We start from the raw sequence: 22,377 nt of genomic DNA on the forward strand, positions 1-22,377 counted from the left end.
TAGAACTGGAAACAATAGGAAAAGGTCACATGGTTGTATGGGACCATATGGAGGGGAAAGTGTGACAAATGAAAACGGACAAAGATTAATAGAATTCTGTGTAGAGAACCAATTGCTACAAGGAAACTCCTTTTTCCAGCATAAGAAAATTCATAAAATCACTTATGAAGCTGAGGGAAGGGAGGCAAAGAGTATAATAGACTACATAATTTACGCAAGAGCACTTCGATATGCCTTTATGGACGTAAAGGTAATTCGAGGTGCTGAATTGAGTACTGACCACAGACTGCTAATAGCTATAACAAGATTTAAGAGGAATAATAGAGAAAGAGATAGGAAGTTTGAAAAGATACAAGTAAAGCAGCTGGCTAAGGAAGAGAAGAGAAAACAGTATAAGGAATTAGTAGAAGAAAGGTTGAATGAATTGGAAATAAGAGAAATGGAAATTGACAGTATGTGGGAAAAATTTAAGGAAGTGATACTGTATGCAGCAATTGAAGTATGTGGCAAAGTTAGGGTGAATACAAAAAGGAAAAGAACTAATTGGTGGACGGATGAAGTAAAGAGGAAAGTGAAAGAGAAAAAGAAAGCATGGAAGAATTACCTAGAATTAAGATCAGAGGAACATAGGTTAATATATGTGCAAAAAAGAAATGAGAGTAAATTGGCTGTAGAGGAGGCAAAGCGAAAATCATGGGAGAAGTTTGAAAATGATATTGAAGAAAGTTTTGTAGAGCATAGAAAGCAGTTCTGGAATATGGTCAAAAGTCTGAAAGGAAAATGGGGAAAAGCAGCAAGAGCTATAAGAAATAAGGAAAATGTATTAGTCATAGGAAGGGAGAATGTGATGGAGGAATGGAGAAAATACTATGAAGAAAAGTTCAAGGATAGGACAAATGAGCAAGAACAAGATGAGGAGCAGGAACAGGAACAGGAGGAGGATGAGAGAATAAGAAACAGAGAAGAGGAGGAGCATGTAGAAGAAGATATGATGATAACAGAGAATGAAGTGAGAGAAGTAATTAAACGGATACGAATTGGGAAAGCAGCAGGATGGGATGGAATAGCACCAGAACTTATAAAATATGGAGGACCAAGAATGGCTGAAATACTACTGAATATATTAAGGGAAGTATGGAGAACTAAGACTATACCAGAAGAGTGGAAAAGGAACATAATTGTGCCAGTACACAAGAAAGGGAGTAATAAGGAATGTGATAATTATAGAGCAATATGTCTATCATCAGTGGTATATAAGATGTATACGAATATATTGGAAAGGAGGCTGAGAAAAATCATAGAGGGAAAACTTGAAGAGGAACAAGCTGGATTTAGACCTGGGAGACAGACTCAAGATCACATTTTTATATTAAGAACAATGATGGGGAAAATGCTGGACAAAAATAAAAGAATATACTTAGCATTTCTAGATTTGAAAGCGGCATTTGACTCGGTACCTAGAAAATATCTATGGGAGGCATTAGAAAGTAAGGAAGTACCTAAGGAACTTATTAAAGCAATAAGAAGTGTATATAAGGATGTAAAAGGAATAGTAAGAATAGAAGGAAACGAGTCTAAGGAATTTCAAATAGAAAAAGGAATTAAACAGGGAGATAGTCTCAGTCCTTTACTTTTCATTAATGTAATGGATGAAATAACTAAAATTTGCAAAAGAAGAACCCCAAGAGTACAAATAGGATATTGGAATATGAGAGTAGTACAACTGCAAGTACTGCTATATGCTGATGATATAGTCTTAATTGCTAGTAGTGAAGACAATTTACAGAGGAGCGTAATAGAATGGGGAGAAGAACTTGCGAGAAAAGGGATGAAGATTAATATTAAGAAAAGTAAAGTTATGCAGGTGGCAAAAGGAGAAAAAGATCATGAAATAGCAATTAGATATGGAAACGAGAACTTGGAGGAAGTAGATGAATATGAATATTTAGGAACCATCATAACAAGTGATGGTAGGTGTGATGAAGAAATCCTAAATAGGAAAAGAAAAGCAAATACAGTATATTATCAGTTCAGTAAAACAATAATGGGAAAGAAAGAAGTGGCAGTAAAGACAAAAATGCAGCTATACAAATCAGTACTGGTCCCTACATTAACATATGGAATGGAAAGTTTACCACTTCAGGATAAACATCTGAGTAAAATTCAGGCTAGTGAAATGAAATACCTGAGAAGAGCTGTTAATAAGAATAGGAGAGATAAAGTGAGGAATGAAAGAATAAGAAGAGAAGTGGAACAGGAGTCGCTAGAGAAAATAATTGAAAAGAGACAGCTAAAGTGGTGGGGACATGTATTCAGAATGAATGAAGAAAAAAAGGTAAAGCAAATTCTAGAAGTAAATGTGCAAGGTAGGAGAGGTAAAGGAAGACCAAGGATAATGTTTGAAGACAGAATGGAAAAGATTGGAAGAGAAAGGAATAAGACAATAAATATGATGAAGAGAATGATGGGAAACAGACAGGAATGGAGGAGATGGATCGAGGCAACCAACCCTACGCTATGATGGCAGAAAGGGACTAGAGGAAGTAAGTAAGTAAGTAAGACATTCTAGAAGTCCACTTGATGTTCAGAAATGCTAATTGGGATTAGACCTACAGCTTAAAATGAGACCTGAACCACTGTCCCTCCACTGGGGGAGGAACTCCTTTATTACGAGGTGACAACGTTACTTAATGTTATTTTTATCCAGCCATTTTCCAATATCAGAACTTCTTGTTCTTTAGCTTCATTTTGTTTATTTCCTTCTGTATTTATTTATAGGTGGAGGAGGTATCAATGAAGGATAAAGAGAAATCAGAAAACCCAAACGTTTCAGAAAAAGTACAATGGAGCGAAAAAAGTCGAGCTGTTGTGGTGGAATGTGCTGGGACAGTTCCTATCAGTCCATCGCCACCAGTCTTCCCACCACTTAGTGACGGTTCAACCTCTCAAAGCAAAAGAGAAGCAATCTGCCCTTCGCCACTTGCCAAGAAGGGTTCAACTGCAATTCTTCCTTCGCCACATGCCTTCAAGGGCACAAGATATCAGAGCAAGATCGTCGCAACCAGTCCTTCGCCTCCTGTTGTCTCCATGGCAGATGTACAGGTAATGAACTTTGCTTTGACGTCACTACTCGGGGTGGGAATTCCTGTATGGTGGCGGGATGCTTGACGGGAGCTTGGGAATAGGCAGAGACGTAGCAAAATGAAAACTAGAGTTATTCATAAACTACCAGAGAGTAGTTGAGTAATTTGATAAAAGCCGTTGTATTGTGGTTTAAACTACTGAGGCAAAGGGGGGGAAGCAATAAAATGGTTTTCTGTGTAAGTCATTCATGTTCTTTCAGAGTCAGCCTAACACGATAACAGTAGTCAGCCAGCATCTGAAAATACGGTCATGTTTTGCGCATATAAGGTGAATTTTAAATAACTATTGTGACTAATTACACTTTAAAATCACCAATTAAAGCGATAATAGTGGCCAGCAAGGGAACCTAAAAGTAGGTTTCACCCAAAGTATTTTAAGTGGAAGGAAAAATAAATTTACAATAAATTATTTAATGCATTGCAAAACATTTCAGTTGAAAATTGACCGTATTTTCGATTAATGGTAAGCTTGGTAATATCAGGAAATCTAAATATGTACGTTGTGCTGGCAAATTCATATAAATTCATGAAACAACAAGAGGGGGAAATGAAGAAAATGCAATAAAAATGGCAAAAAATTCAAAGGTGACATACAAACCAAATATGCAGTACAAAAAAATGTTTTTTTAGTTCTAATATAAGTAAAACGGACTGACATCAGGTTTGGCAGTGTTTCCAAAGCTCAAAAAAAAATATGATTTGTCAACGAGTTTAGAGCCCTGGTCATAAAAGTGGAAGCAAAATAGAATGCAAGGGTTGCTAACACTGTGCAAAGGAATTAGGTAGGAAAAAAGACTGGGAGTTGGCAGACATGGGGGTCTGCCACCTGTAACCCCAGCAACATGGGAGTAGGGAGCAGCGCATTTATCCAGTGGCTACAGTCTCTTCTTCTTTTAGGAAAATCAGATCACGTACTTATGTGGTGAGTCTCGTTTGCTCTAAGGAATCATTTCTTCTTTTCAAAGGATCCTGAAGACCCTGAGTGGGATGCTCTTGAAGGAGAGGTTCCCAACATTCTTCCGACATGCAGGAGAAATACTACGTCTCACTCACGACTCTTGACCTATAAACCACATGTGACGAAACGAAAGGTATCTGAAAAGTCTTGTTTCTTGTAGCTAAGCAGAACTCACGTACAATACATAAACAACACTAGAAGCACAAACAAACCCTAAAACAAAAAAATACACCACTGAAAGCTGGAATATGGTTTATAATAACCTCCCAAACAATATTAAAATACTCACCCCCGAAATTAACACACATTAGCTGTAAAAGACTATTTGCTAAACAAAGCATTAAATAGTCTATCTGTATTTATGGAAAATACAGGAGGACAACACATCAACTAATAATAATTCTAGTTATTTAATTATGCCATATTTATTAATTAATATTTTCTTTAACTTTTAATATGTAGTAATATCTGTTTTATGTTTTCCATTTCAGAGCCTCAAGATGACTCCCCCCAAAAGGAAAGGCACAACACTGGCGGCAGATATCGAGGCAGCGATAGATATAAAGTTACGGAAAGCGGAGAAGCAGTATGCTAAAGTGGTCACTGGTGTCCTATCACGTCTTGATAGTCTTGAGTCGTCTCTTGCAAGGTTAGACCAAAATGGCAGTAGAGAGGAAGGTAAGACAACTTGTATTACTTGGATTTCTTAAAGAAAATGTATTGAAGCATGGGGTAGGGAACGCAATGCTGCGAAGATTGAAAAATATCGGCACTCTGATTTCAGAAAACTGGGATCTGTATCCTGATCTTTGATGTTGACAAATCAGTTATTCCCTTCTGAACCTTCCACCTGGTTGCAAAACTCGATTCATCTGTGCCAACTGGATGATGGATGTATTGGTAGACATAATTGTAATGGAAGGAAACCGCCACTATTGGCTAATCCTGAAGATGAGGATGAGTGATGATATGAAATTAACATTCGTGAAGAAGAACATCCATGCCCAGGCTACATTTTGAAACGATGACCTCTGACATCGAAGCTGGCGAAAAAATGTATGCTTGCTTCCACTAATAATAATAATAGGCAGTTTAGTAGTTTAGTGTTGGTATTTAGGTATAAGATGTTTATGGACATCAAGAATTGAATCTGTCCACGCAATTTCAGGTGAAGAAGGGCAGACTGAAATTAAGGTGTAAGGTTATCCAGTCTTTTAAAATTTCAGCAGTGTTACGAAGACCCAACCCAAGATAAAACTCCTACTTTTATGACCTGGAGGAATGGTTGCTGAGATCAAATACTGTGTTATAATCTTCCTCCTCATCTGCCCCTTGAGGTGTCATTTATAAATCCTCCCTGTTAGCAACAATGCCATATTTTCTCACCTTAGTCCTTCGATGTCGCAACCTCACAGCCCTAGCTACAAAATATGCAAAAACGATTACACTCTGTTCAACAAATCATAGAAGCCACACAGCACAGCACGAGAGTTTACTCTAGATTACTTTCCTACAAAGTTATTTAAGGTACTATTCACAGCAGAATTATTTTGATACTTTACTTCAGTCTCACCGGCTGAAGCCTCCTTGTGGATCACCTTATGACGTTTCTTCATTGCCATTTTGTCTTTGTTGCAACTTGTTTATTATTGTTGTATTAGATTGACTTCTAGGGTGGCGAGAGGACACAAATAATCTCGTTCTTGGTAATAGAGTTGGCCCTTGAACAAGAGATTCCAAATGAAATGCTTGCTCTGCAAGACAAGCCACAAATACCAGTGGTACTAAGTAAATTATCACGGATGCATGGAAACATTTTAACATGCTGCTCAATTAGAGACAGTAGAACTTGTCCGGTGGTACATGAATTATTAATTACCTCTATCACGTGTTCTTCTAATATAAGTAAAGATAAATAGTCTAATGTAAGACATATCAACTTATTTAACAACTTGTACAATGTTATGAAAAAAATTTCTTTCCAGAAATAATGAATGCGGACCGATCAGAGGAAAAAATTCTCAGAATCACAAACTTAGACAACAAGGTAATTATTTTTCCATCCTTGATTTTGTGGTGTATTTAGTGCATAGGTGTAAATAGCGGTGTGTCAGAGGGGTCCAGATGCACCTGGTCTGCACCCGACCCCCCAGGGGAAGGTTCGAACCCTCCCCCCCATTACATTCAAAGGTAGGGAGTTCGAGGAATGATTACGAGTCAAATTCCTAGCTACTTTGAAAGAGCAATACAATGAATTACAAATCTAGCAAATGAGTTTTTTCTTTAATCGTTGTCCATGTGAAGAGCACCTGTTTCGCGTTGAAGTAATTATTCACTTGCAGGACCAAGTACATCCATTCCCGTAGGACCAGGACAACGTGTCCTCACCTGTCTGTGATTATTGTGGAAAAGAATAGTTTTCTGTTTTAGAATAATTTGGAACTCCCTCGGAGAAAGCAACAGCCATTCAAAAATCTGCACGTTTGTCAGACAAAGTTATTCAAATTTCAGTTCCACACCCTTTTGCTAATTTGGACTTGGTCAGGGGACAGAATCATTGTCCAGAGAATAACAGCCTGCATTCGAGCAGCTATGTTTCGGCAGCAGGAAATGCAAGGGAACGATTCGTTTTCAACAGAAAATCTTTACTGAAACGAAAGCGAAACCACTCTGGAAGATGCCAACCCAAGGTGTCGAAAACATGCAGAGATGCAATCGCATCTGTTGATACAGATTGCAATCTTTCTGTGATGTACACCTTCGCATTGTTAATTAAGTTTCCTCTAACAGTCTGAAACTCTTGCTCTCCGTTTTGAATGTTTGTGAGCTGCACATCCCTGATCTTCCCTGAAATGGATACATGGTCCAAGAAATCTTGTTAGCTTGGTCCAACATTAGATTCCAGGTCAGCCAAAACTGAAATACAGTGTTCAATTCTTATTTTCAGATATGTAATCAAAAGATTCTTATTTTGTCGTGCCAGGCTTAAAGGGTTCAATTTCCCGTAGAAATCCAAAAGGAAGTACAGAAGCTTAACAAATTTAAATTGCTTCAAACTTTTCAGCAAATCCTTAGCTTTAGCGCCATCATTGTCTTTTCCATAGGCCACCTGTTCAAGATGGGTCACAACAGCTTTCCATGATTGCAAGAGAGCTCTTACTGCTTGCTGGCTAACGACCTAATAGTGTGGAAATCACTGAGTTTTAGAATTTCTTCTATAACTTCTGTTGTTTCTCTCAAGAGGTGAAGTCTTAAGGCGTGTTTGACACACATTTGAAACAATGAAATTTTAGTCGCCAGCCCAAAACTTTTGGTCGCCAATGGCGACCTGGCGACCGGAATGCTCTAGAGGAAAGGCGGTGAAAAGCTGCTTTCTTTTTCTGTTAAGCCCAACTGGCCTTTTTATATTTGGGGTGGGAGTCCGTGGACGTTCACTCGGTAGCAATGGAAATTTATACAGCAATGGCCTTTCTGAAAGACATCACCCCTAATGGGTAGCTAAGCATAGAGGGAATCTAATGTCCAGTAAAAGCACAATCAAACAAGTGCTTATACATACATGCAATAACATATAAAAATACACACACTAATTAATCCTTTCATCGTGTATCAAGCAAGCAATTAATAAATATAAAAAACCAATAAAGGTAATTCTGATCTTTACAACATTCATTTTAATTAGCATGCACCACGTTATCATACATCACACCACTCCCGAATGTAGTGCATATGGTTCAGACACCAAATGCACTACCTGGCACCAAATCAACGAAGTATATGTGTCAGTGTTGCACTTGGATGAATTGACTGATTGATTGATTTGGAGTTGTCCACTTTATGCACAGTAAGGCTAATCGGGACTGGACCTAGTTTAAAGTGGGATCCGAACCACTATGTGCCTCCACCGGGTATTGAACCCGGGACCCCTTGATTACAAGGCAACGACGCTACCACTGCGCTATCGTGGAGGACTACACTTGGATGAATGTTACGTTTTTTTTTGTTGTTTTTTTTTTTTAAAAAAAAAAGCTGAGTGAAATATTCCTAACATGACACTGCCAAAATGCCTGCTGTTCCCTCAGCCAGATCCCATGGACATCCTTCTACTTGAATGTGTTCTATTTATAACATTCAAGGTTTCACGAAAGCAGGAAATGCAGGCTAATTTGGAGATTTTACATTAGGATGTCGGTTCAAATTATTCAGTAACTGTTGCATAAGATCGAGTAGTGAAATAATTTTCAACAATGACTGCATGTTGAACTAGGGGAAGTGATTGTTGCTTGCGACATTACAATGCACCTATTGCGGCTTACCCAGGCTGCATTCTACACAGTGAATTATAACCTGTCAGCACTCTCGCTTGTGGGGAAGAAACTACGGTGACTACGTTGGAAAACAATGCATACATTTGAAGATTGGGTTAGCATTACAATTATAGGTCTTCACTAGGTTCCACATTCAGAAAATAAAGTTCCATTCTTCTCTGTTCGAAAAGGATCCATTTTTTTTTTTTTTTAAAAAATAATAAACTTTGAATTTAAATTCTTTAACTAAATAAAATACAGTCTAATATTCAGGATATAAATGTGCATAACCCACATAAATTAAGGAACTTCATTGAATCTTTAGCACTGGGTGTTACATAGATTTCAAAATATTTAAGCTTCTACTGCTTGTTTGTTTGAATTGCTGTTACAAGTCTACTTTATGTACAGAGAGACTAGTCGAGACTGGATTTACAGTTTAAAGTAGCATCCGAACCACTGTGCAATGTGCCTCCATCAGGTATTGAAAATGGGACACCTTTATTACAGGTTGAGGACGTTACCATTAGGCCATCTGGGGAGCCCCTAATTGTGAAACAAACTTGAAATATCAATGCAATGTTCTCAAGCATAACTTGTATGTTTTTAGTTCTGAAACTGCATAAAGTAATTAAATTTTCATCTAATTGGCATTTAGGTTCAAGTTGAAGCCTCTGCAATACAGCGCCTCATGGACTCCATTAAGGATGCGCAGGACCATCTAGCTTCACTGAAACTCTCACAGCCACCTACACTTCCCGCTGCTGCAGTCAGTGACAAAAGAGGTACAGGAAGTACATTGATTGTGGGGCCGAAAGAGAAAGATAATGTTATAGCTAAGTTTAATAGGCTAGCAGCACCAGGGATTACGTCTCCCCTTGAGGCACATGGAAGCCAGCAGAAGTGCAACAAGGAAGACACAAGGAATTTGCCACGTAATGACGGAAAGGATATTGAGTCACCTCACCCACCATTGGAATCCCCAATAGAAACGAGGACGATGCAGAAGAAGATTGCAGTAAGCACTAGGATATAACTCTATAAGTAATTTAAAGTAGGAGTTTCCTTCCCTTAGGAGTTTCTTGTCCTGTCAAGTTGTTAGTTTCTCTCTAACACTGCAGACTCTTGCTCTCTGAACAGCGAGCAGAGACTGGGACAAATTCTGACGTGACTTTAAAAACGTACAAACCATTTTTGTTAAGAAAAAAGAGCTGGCAAATAACTTTGGTCAATTGAATTCGATGTGTAGATCCAAAATATTTTGATCACCACTCTCGATTTTAACTTTAAATGCTCGACGCTGCTAAAAAAAATTAAAAAAGTAGTTACTTAAAGGGGAGAATAATTATTATTTTGGATTGTTTTCTAATTATTGATCTTTGTGAGGGACACTCACAAAGAACATCTGTACACAGGACAGGATTCAAACACAGAACCCCTGCCATCATGGAGCATGGTGCTAACCACTCCTTCATAGAGATCTGTTTCACTGTTTTAGTTTGTCCTGTTTGGTTTCGTAAAATCAGAATAAAGTTATGCCCCAATGATCAGAAACCATGGCTGAGCTGATGTCGATGTACTGGCATCGGCGGATACCAATAGCATCGGTATCGGAAAGCATAGGTTACTGACGATACCTGTCAATACTTTTCCACCATTTTGTTCTTCCATGGATACCTCAAAAAATGCTGAGTGACACTTTGGTGGAGTCTAATCATCCTGGAAACTATCAAAGTTTGTTTTCATTTTGAAGAAGTTTTGTGTGAAAAAAACTTAATTTTGTGATAACATAACATGAAATTCAATGTTCTGATGTAATTTTAAAATATTTTAGAACAATGATTTCGGTAAACTGATGTACAAAATTAGTGGTATATATATTTGGAACAAACTTTAATTACTGCAATATTCAAGCATCGGTGGGATTGATTGATTGATTGATTGAGTTGGTTTTAAGTCCACAGTAAGGCTAATCAGAATTCTGAACCACTATGTCCCTCCACAGGGTTTCGAACACAGGATCACTTGATTACCAGGCCAAGATGATACCACTGCACCATAGGGGGAGGTCCTCGGTATCGGTGAGAGTATTGACATCAGTATGGGTAGCAGTTCAAAGTGGTATCGACTCAGCCTTAACAAAAAACATTATCATCATTACTTGTATTGTACATTTAAAGAATATATTTTAATCCCCTTGAGTTAGTCAATAGGTTACTGAATTCAATAATTTCGATTTTCTAACAGTAAAGTAAATTATAATTTTCATTTAAAGTAAGTTGACTATATTTAAGTTGTCTAACAATAAGTGTAGCTGGGTTTCATTTCAAACAATAATGATTTATTGAATACAAGTATTCGTATTTATTCCAAGTTTTGTCTTTACTGTGATTTTTCAGACATCCAGGATGTCAGCCCCAGGTAGACCAACAGCGAAAGAAACAAGAGCACCACCGGGGACATCTGGTATTGCCAGACAAGTGCCACAACCAGCACTGTCAGGAATCACAAGTGGAAAGGAGACCATGTAAGTTGCATATTTAATTAATTGAAATAGCTATTATCTCTGCTTGTCTGTTTCTAAGTAACAGTAGAGAAATCTGTTTACAGTTTGTTCCAGATCTAAATGTTTCTTTACTGATAAATTATGTAATTATATATTTGTAGTAACAGATTTTCTATTAAAAATATAGAACAGCAGAAAAAATTTCATAAACTTCAATTATGTTGTAATAGTTTGTGAGATCATTCAATACATAGTTTATTCTCTGCTTTAAATATACAGAGTGCCAGAATGTGTGACACCTGTATCTAAGCCATCTGCCACTGGAAGAACCCCTGATCTAAATGTGAATCCTCTCAATCACGAGAAAATCGATCTAAGCAACAAGTTCGCAGAATGTGTTGCACCTGAACCAGCAGCATCAAGAATCACAAATGAGCAGGAGAACACGTAAGTTATAATGTTATAATATACCATAGTTATAATGAACACCATTGTTATAGTATAACCCTAACACAAACCTATTCCACCTACTGTCACGTGACTTTGAAATCAAAAAGAGCCAAATTCAAAATGGCGCTGCTCTGTTACTATTGGTCGTATAAGAAAAACAAAAAATATCATGTGGTAGCCCTAAACCTCCTGTTTCTAAAATCGTCAAGTGGAATTGCTCCATCTGTCATGGTTCTCGCATCAAAAATTCTCAAAGTTACCCATGTTTTCGGAACCGGTGGCCACGTAAAAAATGCATTTTTTAAAAACTTTTTGTTACCCTGTAGCCAAACCTGAGACTGATTCAGTTCATACTCGACTTATCGCATGTCGCCATTTTCGAAAAAATTCCCAGCATGTTTCCAACATCCACTCCCGAATCCCACTTTTTGGATGGCCGGGGGTGGAGTGTTGCCATGGCAAGCATGCCAAAATCCTTATCCTGATGTTTTTGGCCAAGGTCCAAGGTATCCGAAAATGTACCAGTTTTCATTTTAGACACCGAGCCTAGGAGTGAAAAATCCCACAAAATGGCCAAATTGCGGGGACCCACCAGGGCCCAGGGGCGGCCCGGACAGGTCCGTCATTGAAAATACTCCTATGGTTTCTATAAAAGGACCCCCTTAGCTATGGCAGATTTTTCGTTAGACCCACTGTTTCTTCTACTCTTGTACAGCATTAGCTTATCATATACATACGTGTGTATTTAAGTATGTCTATTATTGTCCTGTAGTTGTATAGATAAATAGATTCATGAACATATGTTGACTATTAATTTGAGTTATTTAGCGCCACTTTTCTGCCATATTTTGGCTAATAATGATGATGAGGATGAGTAATGATATGATGAAATTGATGGAGGAACATTAAAAAACAACATTCATGCTCAGGCGGGAATTCAAACCTGTTACCCCTGGTATAGCAGCATAGCAGTATAGCTGCCTCTTCGGTCATAGAAAGATGGTGGAAATGGAAGTGACTGATCGACCTAGCTGTATGGAGCAAACCTGCTTCTCTCACAAAGCCTGTCCAAGACTGAGTGGTAGGGTTTGTGAGAGAGGTGGCGCAACGTGATGCGTAAATATAGGGATTTTGGAATTGGGATGAGAGGGTGGATATAGGGATGTTTGGGAAAGTTGCAGAATAACCTTATTCACGCCAAAGGGCGTTGTTTAAATCATGGCTGATATGTAAGCCCTCTCCCATCATTTCCGTACCGAGGTGGTGGACCGGTGCAGTCGTTCTTGGTGGTAGTCATTGAAATGGATATTGTGATTGTTGGTATGGAAGCAACGGTGAAGTCTAAGTTTTGGATCTAGAAGCTGTGGTCGTTGATCTTGAGGTTGGGGTATGTGGATGTTTCTCCCAGGTAAAATCCCCCACAGATGTTGCAGATAAGGATTTTGGTGATATGTGTGTGGCGGTTCCATTATAGTGAAGAGCAGAATTGCAAGTAGCAGTATCACGTTGAGATTGATCCAAAACATGGGCTGGAAATCGAACTCTGAATTGTTTGTCTGTACAACAAATCAGCCAGTAGAAGAATTCATGGTGATGTAACACGGCGTCTCTTTATGATTTCAGGGACCGTGGGAAGCGTAAGAGAGGCCTCCTCCGTCGGTCCTTCGACATGCTCCTCAGGAGGAGGAAGAAGCAGTAGGAGGTACGTAGTCATCTGAGTTTACCATATTTACTGTAATTTATTACCTGTATCCAGTAAATGTAGCATTCAACAATTGAACATTTTCTTTCATGTTTTTTCTTCTTTCCATTGTAGCTTCTCCCCCATCCGCTACAATCCCTCTCACCATCAACCCCCCCCCCTACCAAAGGATAGCTCCACAAAGGTCTTCCGAAGCACAACAAAGGGAGGAGAGGGAGCCCTGACAGACGAGTTCATTCCTAAGGATAACGAACCAGGTGGCGACCACTGCCAGCGAGGGAGGAAGGAGGGTGGTGTATCGTCTTCAGGTGTGGAAAATCAAGCCAAGGAAGTAAATGGCGGAGGGCTCGACTATGCCCTCCGCCAAAAAAGGATGAGCACAAAAACCCACCGCTGCGAACGAATCTATGAGGCACCTTTACTGAAGCAACCTCGCCTAGGTCTCTGGTGAATGGACTAGCGGGAGGGTGGCACTTCCTACTATAACAAGGTGAATAACAGAATACACTATTTTATAAATCGTAGCTATTTGGTCAAACTCCTATACTTCTTTCTGTTCCCGTATGAGAGATGATTAAAAGAGTAACAGGAAGTTCTGCTCATGTGATCTACAAATTGTTGGATCACCGAAAGTCTCAATTTGAAATTTAACGCAACTTTAATCACTAAAGATTGCTTTGGCTATTCGCACTTTAAAATGTGGATCACCAAAATCTTCAGCAGGCATACACTGGCATCCTCACGTTAGAAATTCTGTTCCAGAGAAAGTAATCCATCTCAATACTAAAGCGTCTATCAACTGCCATCGCAAACTATTGAGATACAACTCATAATGCGTTGTCGCCTTTTAATCAAGGGGTCTCAGGTTCAACACCTGGTGGAGGCACACAGTGGTTCGGATCCCACTTTAAACTGTATGTCAAGTCCCGAATAGCATTCCTATGAATAAAGTGGACTTAAAAGAAAAATCCAATCAATCTTTCAATTCAGTCAGCCTGTGCGAAAATTCCCACTAAGTACAGAATTCGATCTGAAGTCATTAGTGCATCTGACTACCATGCAAGAGACCCAGGTTTGATCTCCGGTGGGGAAGAACCGGGATTTTTTTCCACCTGTTCAAGCAGCTCCGGCACCCACCCAGCATCATACAAAGTGGGTACCTGGAGCAAACTCTAAGGGGTAAAGGCAGCCAGGGGCGTGATGCTGATCACATCACCCCCACCTTCGGCAGTGATGAAGAAAGTGTGGGGCTTTAACTCCACACCCCCTACACGCATCCATGGAGTAGTGTAAAGCACAAGGGAGCACTTTACCTTTTTTTTTATATATATACAGAATTCGATCATTCAGTTACAGGAGCATGGCATTTCCTGACCACCCTGCAGTAGTTCTCTTTCAATTTGAAACTTTTTTGAAGTCGAGAATTTTCATGTGACATAGATTTGAAGTGTATTTCATGAGTCGCCATGTATACGAGTGAGAACTCAAAATCCGATTCTCCATCTCCACAGGAAGTGCCACCAGACAGGAGGTCACCCCGCGAAACATGGTTCCGGCCTGCCTTAGGTAAATTGACAAACTTTTTCCATAATTCTCGGCTTTTCTTGTAGAGCCCTAAAGGCATTTAACATTCGGACGTAGCATGTATTGGACTCTGGGAAGAATTTGGGCAAAAAGTTTAGCATATGAGGAGCCTTCTTAATGCTATAAATTATATTTTAAAGTTTATTAGTGGTTTCTGTAGTAGGTGTTCGGAGAAGGTCATAGATCATGCATTCAATTGGACCTTGAATCACTTCCGTAAAGAATATTCACACAATGCTTATCCATAGAGGCACATATTTTTGGTAAATAAAAAAGCAAAATTTCGGGTTCAAAAGTGGTAAATAAAATGAAATATCGGTGTTATAGCGGTGAAAAATTGGATGAGAAGTGGTATATAAAAAGACATATTGGTTTTAAAATTGTGAATATAATCCTAAATTTGATTTAAAAACTACACTTATTCCACAGAATTAATATTTCACTTCTAATAGCACATTTATGTAGTTATAAGATTATTAAGTTTATTTCTGTGTAAAGGAGTCCATTTTTGCTTCTCCAATATCAACAGCAGAATTAATCAATTTTCCGGGAATTGCATAACTCTCAGGATAATTCAGACCTCAGAAGGTGTCGCGTCTGTGAATAAACCCCGAATTTCGTGTTTAACAGTTAATTTCAATTTTTGCAGTTCATTTCGCATTATTTCGTGACAAAACATGGTCACAAAATGCATCTCACACCTTTCAAAAACATGAAAAATTAACACTACAATGTGTTTTTTCAAATTTCGTTTTTTCGTCAAAAACGAAATATGCATGCCCCTACTTATCCAGCATGTTTTCAATGCAGGATCTGATCAGTTTGCCGGAAACATGCCGAAATGAATTGAGGGGGAAAATGATCTGTTGGATTACCATAAATGCACAATATTTACCTAGGTACAGTCTACAAATTTAGTAATGTGGTGTGCTTTATACAGGGTGTCATTTTAATGGCGCCCACGGACCACAGATTCGTATAGAGGACATCAAAACAAACAACTTTTCCCAGTAACATTTTTCTCGTTGGTGCGTCGATTCGACACTACAGCCGTTCAAAAAAGACCGTTTTGCCGCCTGGATGCTGGCAACCCAACACAACATTTGATCGTACCTGTGATGTGATATCCTGCGGCGAAACAGCGCACGGTAGGGTTGCAAGGAACACACAAATTTTGTGAAAAATGATAAACTACCAACCACATTATTAGCTGTAAAACGAAGCGAGAAACGCGTCCAGCAGACCGAACATCATAGCCTACCAGCCACAAGATCAGCAGTCATCTCAGGGGAAGAGGAAAGTGAACCAACGATATGAGAAATGGTAAAAAACTTATTCAAAATGAAATGTCAATGTCGGATTTTGTCTCAGCCTACATCTAAAATATCAACAACAATAAATTTTATTGCACTTACAGCTTACATGTGGCTGTTTACGCCCAACTACATGTCAAATATTTGTAAATTTCGTTGCAAGGTTGATATCTTCAGGTTTGTGTCCAGATGCCATGCGGTACTTTTGTGCTGATAACGGAAGTATCCGAGGTTCACGTTGTTACATTACGGCTAAAACACGTACAACCACTGTAACAATATAATGATGAATCAGTACCGAATATACTGCCCTGTTCACAGATGCAAACTATTACATGTGTATCCGGTGCATAGATAAACACATAGTCGTCTTAGAGCTTGTATTACTACTACTTATATTCCTGTATTTTCAATCATTTTTGCTACTTGGCTCATAATGCTCTGAATATACATTATATTATGTGTTGCTTACGTTTGGAATTTTGAGTTCTTTCATTTCTATTTTGTCATGTGTTCAGTGTGTCACAGACAACTAGTATCAGAAGCACGAAGTGAATAGACTAAATTGTAGATGCCAACTTGGTAACTAGATTTGCAAATATGTAAGCTGAGACAAAATTCGATATGTCCACTTCCACTTGAATTCTATTTTCTATCTACCATTTTTCGTATCGTTTCTTTACTTCCTGTTAGGTTACAGAACGTGTTTTCTCGTTTTGTGTTACGGTACATAATGTGGCTGATTGTAGCTATGTCATTTTTCACAGAGTATGCGTGTTCCTGGCAACCCTGGAACGCATCGCTTCACGACGGGATATGACATCACAAATGCAATCAAATGTTGTGTGTGGTTGCCAGCATTCAGGCGGCAAAATGGGCTTTTTTGAACGACTGTAGCGCCGAAACGACGCACCAACGAGAAAAATGTTACTGAGAAATGTTGTTTGTTTTGATGTCCTCCATACGTTTCCGTGGTCCGTGGGCGCCATTAAAATGACACCCTGTATAGTGTACGTGGACATATTTTCTCTTTCATTCCTTCACTTCTTCTGCACATGATCAGAAGTTTTTATTTTCTACCTTCATGAATAAGAGTGAAAAAGTACAGGAATACAGATATTTTGTGTTTTTTATAGAACAATAACAGTACTCAGTGTGGTATGTGCACAAAATTGAAAACAATGATAGATCAATTGTTAATGTATATTTGTTTTATTTCTTTCCAGGGGGCCCCGTCGCGGAGGGCTCGACTATGCCCTCCGCCGAATAGAGGCCGCTTCCAAAGGGTGGAGAGCTCGACTATGCTCTCTGCCGACAAAGGGAAGCGGCCAACGCAGTAGCGGGAGGGTGGCACTTCCAAACCAATCCAGGTGAGTTACAGGATAAACTCCTACAAATTGTAGCTATTTTCAATAAAGATTGCTTTGGCTATTCGCACTTTAAAAATGTGGCCCACTAAAATCTTCAGCAGGCATACACTGGCACCCTCACGTTAGAAATTCTGTTCCAGAGAAAGTCATCCATTCAATACTAAAGCGTCTATCAACTGATACGCAAACTGTTGAGATACAACTCATAATGCGTTGTCACCTTGTAATCAAAGGGTCTCAGGTTCGACACCTGGTGGAGGCACATAGTGGTTCGGATCCCACTTTAAACTGCATCACCCTGTAGGTAATTTTTCACTAAGTACAGAATTCGATCATTCAGTTACAGCACCACGGCATTTCCTGACCACCCTGCAGTAGTTCTCTTTCAATTTGAAACTTTTTTGAAGTCGAGAATTTTCATGAGACATAGATTTGAAGTGTATTTCATGAGTCGCCATGTTTACGAGTGAGAACTCAAAATCTGATTCTCCATCTCCACAGGAAGTGCCACCAGACAGGAGGTCACCCCGCGAAACATTGTTCCGGCCTGCCTTAGGTAAGTTGACAAACTTTTTCCATAATTCTCGGCTTTTCTTGTAGAGCCCTAAAGGCATTTAACATTCGGACGTAGCACGTATTGGACTCTGGGAAGAATTTGGGCAAAAAGTTTAGCATATGAGGAGCCTTCTTAATGCTATAAATTATATTTTAACTCTTTCGCTGCGGAATTCTCTGGCACACAATATCCCTTGGCTGCGTAATTAAATTCGAAAATATATTATTTTTATAAACAAATAGTTTTCACAATTACATTGCATTATATATGAGAGAGAACTTACAAAAGTGATTCTTTGCACTGGAAAACCATTCTGTAGTCCCTGGTGGTATGATATTTTGAAACATTTTGGAATTTTGAAAAAAAAAAACATTTTTTTAGAAATAATAATTTTACAAAATTACATTGCAGAATATGTTATAGAGAACTTACAAAAGTCATTCCTTGCACTGGCAAACCATCTGTAGTCCCTGGTGGTATGAAATTTTGAAATTCCCGCACCTAGATCAATGCTGTTTTGCACTCTCCTCCATGATGTTACGGACGGCGGTACAAATTCTTCATCAGACACTACACAATCACTGTCATCACTTGAAGTCTCCTAAAAACTGTCGCTATTATCGTCACAACTATATTCACCTTCTGATTCTGAGTCGGCAAATAACAGTTGAGTAACATCACTATCAGACAAGTGTTGACGACTTGACGAAGCCATGTTGTTTACATTCGAACATGCATTTGAAACTGACATGTCAGAGCACTCAACGCTCGTATGTCAAAGAATTCTGAACGGAGGCATAATTAGCGACATCATACGGATAAAAACAAAACTACAAGTTCAAATAGTTCCAAATACTATCAACAGATGTCAGAAGGCTACTAAAAGTGACGTACTTCGGAAATGCGACACCCGCAGCGAGTGGAAATATGAACTCTCAATAATGCAACGTCCGCAGAGCAAGGCACCTGGCGTGCTGTGCATAAATGCGACGACCGCAGCGAAAGAGTTAAAGTTTATTAGTGGTTTCTGTAGTAGGTGTTCGGAGAAGGTCATAGATCATGCATTCAATTGGACCTTGAATCACTTCCGTAAAGAATATTCACACAATGCTTATCCAGCATGTTTTCAATGCAGGATCTGATCAGTTTGCCGGAAACATGCCGAAATGAATTGAGGGGGAAAATGATCTGTTGGATTACCATAAATGCACAATATTTACCTAGGTACAGTCTACGAATTTAGTAATGTGGTGTGCTTTATATAGCGTACGTGGACACATTTTCTCTTTCATTCCTTCACTTCTTCTGCACATGATCAGAAGTTTTTGTTTTCTACCTTCATGAATAAGAGTGAAAAAGTTTACAGGAATACAGATATTTTGTTTTTTTTTATAGAACAATAACAGTACTCAGTGTGGCATATGCACAAAATTGAAAACAATGATAGATCAATTGTTAATGTATATTTCTTTTATTTCTTTCCAGGGGGCCCCGTCGCGGAGGGCTCGACTATGCCCTCCGCCGAATAGAGGCCGCTTCCAAAGGGTGGAGGGCTCGACTATGCTCTCTGCCGACAAAGGGAAGCGGCCAACGCAGTAGCGGGAGGGTGGCACTTCCAAACCAATCCAGGTGAGTTACAGGATAAACTCCTACAAATTGTAGCTATTTTCAATAAAGATTGCTTTGGCTATTCGCACTTTAAAAATGTGGCCCACTAAAATCTTCAGCAGGCATACACTGGCACCCTCACGTTAGAAATTCTGTTCCAGAGAAAGTCATCCATTCAATACTAAAGCGTCTATCAACTGATACGCAAACTGTTGAGATACAACTCATAATGCGTTGTCACCTTGTAATCAAAGGGTCTCAGGTTCGACACCTGGTGGAGGCACATAGTGGTTCGGATCCCACTTTAAACTGCATCACCCTGTAGGTAATTTTTCACTAAGTACAGAATTCGATCATTCAGTTACAGCACCACGGCATTTCCTGACCACCCTGCAGTAGTTCTCTTTCAATTTGAAACTTTTTTGAAGTCGAGAATTTTCATGTGACATAGATTTGAAGTGTATTTCATGAGTCGCCATGTTTACGAGTGAGAACTCAAAATCTGATTTTTCATCTCCACAGGAAGTGCCACCAGACAGGAGGTCACCCCGCGAAGCATGGTTACGACCCCCTTAGGTAAGTTGTTGAGAAACGTTTTCCATAATTCTTTGCTTTTCTGTAGAACCCTTAAGGCATGTAACATTCGACTGGATGATATTCAACTTATCATCACGTAGCACGTAGTGGACTCTGGGAACAAATTGGGTAGACAGTTTAGCATATGTTAAGAAAAGCATATGAGGAGCCTTCTTACTGCTACAAAATTTATGATATTTTAGAGATCATTAGTGGTTTCTGTAGGTGTTCAGAAAAGGTAAACAGTATGCATTCTTCATATTGTGTAGAGTCTAGGAATTTTGACACTTTCTTCTGTCCTTCTTCCACTCCTTGTGATCACAGTTAGAAGTTTATCTTCATTAATAAAAGTTAAAAACAGTTTGTGTGTACACAATAATTGATAAATTGTTAACGTAGCCTATATTTCTATTACTTCTTTTCAGGGGGCCCCGTCAGTACATGTCATTTTGAGAACATCGAGGAGGCAGAGTGTCTCGACTATGACCTCTGCCAAGACATATACCCCCCGCAGCAAAAACACAGCATTAGACACACGGAAGAAAACCACTGGCGGTTGATCAAACGCGGAGGGAACGAAGTAGCGGGAAGGCGGCACTTCCAACTATAACTAGGTAAGTAACAGATTACACTCTTTTACAAATTGTAGATACAGTGTGTCCCACAAAGGGGTTTAAACTATTTGAATGTTAATAACAGAGAAAGTATTACAGATAACCTGATGGAACTTTTTGGATCTGGATCTGTCATGATTAGTGCTTGTTGCCATTCATTTGTTTTTCTTTTAGTTGCCAGTAGTGACACGTAATTAACAAGATGGCTGGGAACCTTTCCGTTGAGCAACGGAAGTGGATTTTAAAGTGTTTTTGGAAATGTGAAACCATGAAAGAAGTGCAGAGACGATGGCGGGCAGAATTTGATACTGCACCACCGTCACGTGTAACAATTACAAAATTACGTAACAAGTTTCAGAGGGAAGGAACTGTGTGTGATCTGGGTCAGTGTGGCAGGAAGAAATCAGTTTCGGATGAAAAAGGGATGGAAGCAGTAGTACAAACTTTCACAAGATCCCCCAAGGAGTCCATATATCAAATTCTGCCTGCCATCGTCTCTGCACTTCTTTCGATTCCAGGTGGAGGAACATCGTAGTACAGATCTCACTTTGAACTGTAGGTCCAGTTCCGATTAGCCTTACTGTGCATAAAGTAGATTTAAAATATTCAATAAAGACCTAATATTCGCCCCTGTGGGTAAATTTCCACTAAGTACAGAATTTGATCACTTACAATGCCACAACATTTCCTAACCCCCCTACTGTAGATCTATTTTAACTTGAAAACTTTTTGGAGTCAGAAATTTTCTTGTGAAGTAGGTTTAAGCCTTTCCTATTAAAATAAACTTTATTTTTTGTGTCTCCATTATTAGTAGTGAGAACTCAAAACCTCATTTTCCATCTCCACAGGAAGTGCCACCAGACAGGAGGTCACCCCGCGAAGCATGGTTCCGGCCCCCCTTAGGTAAGTTGTGGATAAACGTTTTCCATAATTCTTAGCTTTTCTTATAAAATTGTTAATGTATGTAATACAGGATGATATTCAACTTGTCATCAGGTAATGGACTCTGGAAAGAAATTGAGCGAACAGATTAGCATAAAAGTCATCTTATAGCAAGAAATTTTGCGATATTTTTTGTATTTTTTAGTGGTTTCTGTAGGTGTTCTGAAAAGGTAAACAGAATGTATTCTTTATGATCGTGATAATCAGATCTTGATGTACAGTCTACAAATTTTGACACTTCTTTTGCTGCTTCTTTCACTCCTTCTCAACATGGTTAGAAGTTTATCTTCATTAATTAAAACAGTTTGAATGATTTTGCAGATATCCCAGACCATCTTGTAGATTGAAGTGTATCTTTTGAAAATGCTAAGAAGCAAGATGTCTAAGTACTATACGAGGCGTGTGTACAAATATTCAGACTATGATTGACAGACTGTTAACGTGTACTTCTTGTATTTCTTTCCAGGGGGCCCTGTCAGTTCATGACGTCATTCAAAAGAGCTGCAATATGGCTACACTGACCAGTTCACCGAGATTTCAGATGTCAAACACAATAAAGAAGAGAGCACAAATGCTACAGAAGAACAACAGTAATGAAACGATTGTGAACAATTGTAAATGTTGAAAAATTAATGCAAATAAAATTTTTCCCATAAACATTATAAACATCTTACTTATGATGAACCAAAAAATCTCTTTTTTTAAAAGGGTGAAGGATTCCTATTTTCTTTTTCAGTTTACTGAGTCT

The 22,377-nt window shown here is 38.9% G+C and overlaps 1 long non-coding RNA gene across 1 annotated transcript; it reads left to right on the plus strand.

The window, feature by feature from the left end:
• The first annotated feature begins 17,783 nt into the window (after positions 1-17,783).
• Positions 17,784-22,198, plus strand: LOC145991056 (uncharacterized). The gene is made up of 6 exons (XR_014442004.1): positions 17,784-17,889; positions 19,375-19,518; positions 20,020-20,073; positions 20,499-20,687; positions 21,536-21,590; positions 22,096-22,198. It is a non-coding gene; the product is annotated as an uncharacterized LOC145991056 (long non-coding RNA).
• Positions 22,199-22,377: the final 179 nt, after the last annotated feature.

The sequence above is a fragment of the Lepisma saccharinum genome, chromosome 1 (genome assembly GCF_977018435.1).
Source record: "Lepisma saccharinum chromosome 1, izLepSacc3.1, whole genome shotgun sequence".
Classification (NCBI taxonomy): domain Eukaryota; kingdom Metazoa; phylum Arthropoda; class Insecta; order Zygentoma; family Lepismatidae; genus Lepisma; species Lepisma saccharinum.